Here is a 7,500-nt window from a genome sequence, read left to right as displayed (position 1 = left end):
TCTATGACCCTACCATTGACACAACACAAAAATCTAGTTATGATACTAAATCCTTTGAAGTACTTACTCTTAAAGTCACTGCATCAAAAAGGCAGCACTCATTTATGCTCATCACAATCTATCGTCCTCCTGGCCCTTATACAGAATTTCTTTGTGAATTTGCTGATTTTCTCTCAAGTGTAGTTATCGTATCAGAAAAGGCCTTAATTGTTGGTGATTTCAATATTCACTTTGAGAAGGACCATGATCCACTTAAAATTGCATTTGAATCAATTTTGGATGCGCTAGGGTTCACTCAGAATGTTACTGGGCCCACTCATCAATGCAAACACACATTGGACCTAGTGTTAACACGGGGCATTGAGATAAAGAATCTATCCAATCTCTCGCTACATGAGACCATCTCTGATCACCATCTAATCACATATGAAATAGCGTTAAACTTTGATATTTGTCCACAACCACGCTATATTAGAAAGCGCACTATAACATCCTCAACAGTTAGTGATTTTATCAACAACCTTCCAGACCTTACCACCATTTCTTCTCCAACTCACCCAAATGACCTTGAGCTCATTACAAACAACCTACAACACTTATTGTGTACAAACCTAGATAGTGTTGCACCAGTCAAGACCAAACAATTTAGAGAGAAAAGGCTTGCTCCATGGTACAGTGACAGCACGCGTGCATTAAAACTGGCTGCCCGTAACCATGAACGTAAATGGAGACACACAAAACTAGAATGTTTCCGAATTGCATGGCAGCACAGCCTCACCGACTACAAACATGCCTTATCTAAAGCCAAATCACAGTACATCTCTTCCCTTATAGAAAACAACAAAGACAACCCTAGATTCCTTTTTAGCACTGTATCAAATCTAATTGGAAATAAAAAGGAAATCAACCCCATTGTTCCCTCTGATTTCTGTAGCAATGACTTTATGATGTTTTTTAATGATAAAATTGATTGCATTCGCCTCAAAATCCAAAATCAGTCCAAAGTCACATCGGCTCTCGTAGATGAACCACCCGCCAGCTCTGAGGTGCACACTACTTGAATTCTGTCGATGAAAATGACTTGCTTAGTTTAATTAGCTCATCTAAATCAACTACATGCTTACTGGATCCTGTACCAACACAATTATTTCAACAAATTTTACCTAAAGTCATTAGACCATTGCTCACAATAATAAACTCATCCCTCAACATTGGATATGTACCAAAACCTCTGAAACTAGCGGTAATCAAACCAATTATTAAAAAACCCAATCTTGACCCTCTCGTACTCGCAAACTACAGGCCAATTTCAAACCTCCCTTTTATTGCTAAGATTCTAGAAAAAGTCGTGTCACAGCAGTTGTGCTCTTATCTACAAAACAATGACATTCATGACATTTTTCAGTCTGGATTTAGACCAAATCACAGTACAGAAACGGCTCTAACAAGAGTAACTAATGACTTACTCCTTTCACATGATAAGGGCTATATATCTATTCTGGTGCTGCTTGACCTTAGTGCAGCATTTGATACCATAGATCATGTGATGCTTCTTGATAGGCTGGAAAATCTGGTAGGAATAAAAGGATCTGCCCTCTCTTGGTTCAGATCTTATTTATCCGATCGTTACCAATTTGTTTATCTGAATAATAAATCCTCTAATCATACTTTAGTTAAATATGGTGTTCCACAAGGATCAGTGCTCGGCCCTGTATTGTTCACACTCTACATGCTGCCACTGGGTCGACTAATCCGTAAGCATGGTATTCAATTCCACTGTTATGCTGATGACACACAACTGTATATATCAGCCAAACCCAATGATGTTGCTTGTCTACGTAAAATAACAGAATGTCTAACTGAAATTAAAGACTGGATGATGCAAAACTTTCTCATGTTAAATTCTGATAAAACTGAGGTCTTGTTACTAGGTAAAGATACTCAGATACATTCACTCAGAAATTTGAATCAATTTTGGATGCGCTAGGGTTCACTCAGAATGTTACTGGGCCCACTCATCAATGCAAACACACATTGGACCTAGTGTTAACACGGGGCATTGAGATAAAGAATCTATCCAATCTCTCGCTACATGAGACCATCTCTGATCACCATCTAATCACATATGAAATAGCGTTAAACTTTGATATTTGTCCACAACCACGCTATATTAGAAAGCGCACTATAACATCCTCAACAGTTAGTGATTTTATCAACAACCTTCCAGACCTTACCACCATTTCTTCTCCAACTCACCCAAATGACCTTGAGCTCATTACAAACAACCTACAACACTTATTGTGTACAAACCTAGATAGTGTTGCACCAGTCAAGACCAAACAATTTAGAGAGAAAAGGCTTGCTCCATGGTACAGTGACAGCACGCGTGCATTAAAACTGGCTGCCCGTAACCATGAACGTAAATGGAGACACACAAAACTAGAATGTTTCCGAATTGCATGGCAGCACAGCCTCACCGACTACAAACATGCCTTATCTAAAGCCAAATCACAGTACATCTCTTCCCTTATAGAAAACAACAAAGACAACCCTAGATTCCTTTTTAGCACTGTATCAAATCTAATTGGAAATAAAAAGGAAATCAACCCCATTGTTCCCTCTGATTTCTGTAGCAATGACTTTATGATGTTTTTTAATGATAAAATTGATTGCATTCGCCTCAAAATCCAAAATCAGTCCAAAGTCACATCGGCTCTCGTAGATGAACCACCCGCCAGCTCTGAGGTGCACTTAGACTACTTGAATTCTGTCGATGAAAATGACTTGCTTAGTTTAATTAGCTCATCTAAATCAACTACATGCTTACTGGATCCTGTACCAACACAATTATTTCAACAAATTTTACCTAAAGTCATTAGACCATTGCTCACAATAATAAACTCATCCCTCAACATTGGATATGTACCAAAACCTCTGAAACTAGCGGTAATCAAACCAATTATTAAAAAACCCAATCTTGACCCTCTCGTACTCGCAAACTACAGGCCAATTTCAAACCTCCCTTTTATTGCTAAGATTCTAGAAAAAGTCGTGTCACAGCAGTTGTGCTCTTATCTACAAAACAATGACATTCATGACATTTTTCAGTCTGGATTTAGACCAAATCACAGTACAGAAACGGCTCTAACAAGAGTAACTAATGACTTACTCCTTTCACATGATAAGGGCTATATATCTATTCTGGTGCTGCTTGACCTTAGTGCAGCATTTGATACCATAGATCATGTGATGCTTCTTGATAGGCTGGAAAATCTGGTAGGAATAAAAGGATCTGCCCTCTCTTGGTTCAGATCTTATTTATCCGATCGTTACCAATTTGTTTATCTGAATAATAAATCCTCTAATCATACTTTAGTTAAATATGGTGTTCCACAAGGATCAGTGCTCGGCCCTGTATTGTTCACACTCTACATGCTGCCACTGGGTCGACTAATCCGTAAGCATGGTATTCAATTCCACTGTTATGCTGATGACACACAACTGTATATATCAGCCAAACCCAATGATGTTGCTTGTCTACGTAAAATAACAGAATGTCTAACTGAAATTAAAGACTGGATGATGCAAAACTTTCTCATGTTAAATTCTGATAAAACTGAGGTCTTGTTACTAGGTAAAGATACTCAGATACATTCACTCAGAAATGCTGCTATTGATAATTCAACAGTAAAACACAATGCCATCATTAAAAACTTAGGGGTAGCCTTTGATTCGACTCTCACATTTGATACCCACATATCCAATACAGTCAAAACCGCCTTCTTCCACCTACGCAATATTGCCAAAATTCGGCATATTTTATCATTAAAAGATGCAGAGAAACTAGTGCATGCTTTTATAACTTCACGTCTAGACTACTGCAATGCGCTCCTGGCAGGGAGCTCGTGCAAAGCGTTACACAAGCTTCAGTTAGTTCAAAATGCAGCAGCCAGGGTGCTCACTAGAGCTAGAAAATTCGAACATATCACCCCAGTTCTCTCGTCCCTACACTGGCTACCTGTAAAATTTCGCATTGACTATAAAATACTCCTCTTAGCTTATAAATCTCTAAATGGTTTAAGGCCCGCAGTATCTTACTGAACTTCTCATACCTTATCGCCCGTCACGTACACTTCGTTCACAGGATGCCCATCTACTCTTTGTTCCTCGCATTAAGAAAAACACAGCAGGAGGAAGAGCCTTTTTCTCACAAAGCTCCTCAACTCTGGAATAGCCTTCCGGTTACTGTTCGGGGCTCAGACACACTCTCAATCTTTAAATCTAGATTAAAAACCTACCTTTTTAAACAAGCTTTTGGTTAATCACTCACCTTCAGGTTACTCCTTCTATATTGGTGTTCGGGCTGGTTTTCATATTATCACTGTTCTGTGTTAACCCTGTCATATCACCATAGCTACAGCATTCTTAGTTAGCTGTGTAGTAACCGCCAACACGCTGTCTGTCGCTGGGTTCTCTTGCCTGACCAGTGGAAGCTTTTTTCCCAGGACAAATTTCCCCGTTCTTTACCATGACCCTACTAACCTCTGTGTTTTTATTTGTTCCCTTTGTCTGGCTTTCTTTCTCCTGTCTCTCTCTCATGCTTTGAGATGTCCTGCTGCTCTCCAGGTGTTGCCCTGATCCAGCCCCTGTGTCCTGTACAAGATCCTGTCCTTGTCTCATCTACACTATCATGCTTGGCCATGCTGTTTTATTTCAGATTAACTCTGCACCTAATTTTAACTCACACTGAATCCCTGATCACCTCCTCCTTCATCAGACTCATACATCACTAATATCATCATCCTCACCATTTTCATTTCTGCTTCTCCATCATCACTAATATACTACATTTATATTACTATAACCCCTTCATCGGTCATTTCACTTTTACTTCTGTTCTCTGTTGTGTCTCCGGTGTCGACCCGAGGAGGATGGGTTCCCCGTATGAGTCTTGGTTCCTTCCAAGGTTTCTTCCTCGTGTGCTGAGGGAGTTTTTCTCCTTGCCACTGTTGCACCCTGGCTTGCTCATAGGAGGCTTGGACCCGGATCTCTGTAAAGCTGCTTTGTGACGACTTTTTGTTGTGAAAAGCGCTATATAAATAAAATTTGATTGATTGATTGATTGAGTGTGCTGTCTTCATCGTTCCTAACCCACCGTGCTTCTTAACTTCATTTTTTTTCGTACATATTATTTCTCATTGTTTATTTTTTTTCTCTTCATGGCGCCTGCCGAGGAACGAGCCCTTTCTGAGCTCGGCGCGGAGCTCGAGCAGCTCGGTCGCCGGATTCAGCGTCTCTTGGAGAAGCAGACGGAGCTCCAGCGGGAGAAGACGAGACTCGAGGCAGCCCGCGACGCCTCCTACGTGGCCGTCGCCTCTCCGGCTCCTCTGCCGCGGCGGTTTGCGGGGGTACCCATCTACACGCCTGCACCGGGATGGGAGCGCCAGCGTGGGCGTGGGAAGCCGAGGCCGTCCCCCCCTCCACCGCAGCCAGTCTTCACTTCTGCCAACCGGTTTGAGGTGCTCAGCTCCTGGCCTTCACCTGCTCCAGCGCCGAAGACTAAACAGGACGGTGTTCTTATTATTGGTGACTCAATAGTTAGACATTTAAAAGTGCCGGGGATAAAGAGTAATGCAAACCGTGTCTTGTCTCCCAGGCGCACGTGTCCTGGACGTCGCCAGGGCGGCTTCCGTCGGCGCTTCGGCAGCGCGAGGACTTCGGCACCGTCGTTCTCCACGTGGGAACGAACGACATCTCCGCCCGCCGCAGCGAGGTCCTGAAGAAGCACTACCGTTCGCTTCTGGATACCGCTCGGAAGAAGACGGATGCTAGGATCATCGTCTCTGGCCCCCCTGCCCACCTACCGTCGAGGATGCGAGGCGTTTAGCAGCTCTTCGGGCTCCACTCCTGGCTCCTGATTGGTGCGGCACTGTCGGCGTGGACTACGTCGACAACTGGGAGTGCTTTCGTGAGCGTCCGGCCCTGTATCGTTGGGATGGGCTTCATCCAAGCCGGTCTAGGATCCGCAGTTCTCTCTGAGAACATTGAGGTGGTTCTGCGCCGGAACTGACTGGTCATTCCCAGTCACATCAGTCAGGTAGGTGGAATGGATAGCGAGCAGGTAAGTAATATTAAAATTCCTAATGTTCCTCCTGACCATCTCTCTACTGCTAGTATGATGAGTAGCATGTCCATATCACCCACTCTAATTATGCTAATAAATTTTTTCAGCATTGAGACTGTGTCTGTTCCCCGCAAAGCTTGTTATCACAAACGCCCAAAAATCAGTTTTAACAACCTAATTAGAATTAACACCAAGGCACTGCAGCGAACGCAATATTTCAGCACTTCCAGCATTAAATTAGGGCTTTTAAATATACGATCTCTAACATCCAAAGCACTCACTGTCTGTGATATTATTACTGATAACAAACTCTATGCATTATGTCTCTGCGAAAATTCGAACATATCACCCCAGTTCTCTCGTCCCTACACTGGCTACCTGTAAAATTTCGCATTGACTATAAAATACTCCTCTTAGCTTATAAATCTCTAAATGGTTTAGGCCCGCAGTATCTTACTGAACTTCTCATACCTTATCGCCCGTCACGTACACTTCGTTCACAGGATGCCCATCTACTCTTTGTTCCTCGCATTAAGAAAAACACAGCAGGAGGAAGAGCCTTTTCTCACAAAGCTCCTCAACTCTGGAATAGCCTTCCGGTTACTGTTCGGGGCTCAGACACACTCTCAATCTTTAAATCTAGATTAAAAACCTACCTTTTTAAACAAGCTTTTGGTTAATCACTCACCTTCAGGTTACTCCTTCTATATTGGTGTTCGGGCTGGTTTTCATATTATCACTGTTCTGTGTTAACCCTGTCATATCACCATAGCTACAGCATTCTTAGTTAGCTGTGTAGTAACCGCCAACACGCTGTCTGTCGCTGGGTTCTCTTGCCTGACCAGTGGAAGCTTTTTTCCCAGGACAAATTTCCCCGTTCTTTACCATGACCCTACTAACCTCTGTGTTTTTATTTGTTCCCTTTGTCTGGCTTTCTTTCTCCTGTCTCTCTCTCATGCTTTGAGATGTCCTGCTGCTCTCCAGGTGTTGCCCTGATCCAGCCCCTGTGTCCTGTACAAGATCCTGTCCTTGTCTCATCTACACTATCATGCTTGGCCATGCTGTTTTATTTCAGATTAACTCTGCACCTAATTTTAACTCACACTGAATCCCTGATCACCTCCTCCTTCATCAGACTCATACATCACTAATATCATCATCCTCACCATTTTCATTTCTGCTTCTCCATCATCACTAATATACTACATTTATATTACTATAACCCCTTCATCGGTCATTTCACTTTTACTTCTGTTCTCTGTTGTGTCTCCGGTGTCGACCCGAGGAGGATGGGTTCCCCGTATGAGTCTTGGTTCCTTCCAAGGTTTCTTCCTCGTGTGCTGAGGGAGTTTTTCCTTGCCACTGTTGCCCCTGGC

General features: G+C 42.6%; 1 protein-coding gene across 1 annotated transcript in view; it reads right to left on the bottom strand.

The window, feature by feature from the left end:
- The window catches only part of LOC136674497 (proto-oncogene DBL), a 37,071-nt gene that overhangs the window by 4,476 nt on the left and 25,095 nt on the right, over positions 1-7,500 (bottom strand). The gene's annotated exons all lie outside the window — the stretch shown is intronic.

Source organism: Hoplias malabaricus, chromosome 18 (assembly GCF_029633855.1).
Source record: "Hoplias malabaricus isolate fHopMal1 chromosome 18, fHopMal1.hap1, whole genome shotgun sequence".
In the NCBI taxonomy this organism is placed as follows: Eukaryota; Metazoa; Chordata; class Actinopteri; order Characiformes; family Erythrinidae; genus Hoplias; species Hoplias malabaricus.
The sequence above is the reverse complement of the archived record's forward strand: the minus strand, read 5'-3'. Positions and strand labels throughout refer to the sequence as shown.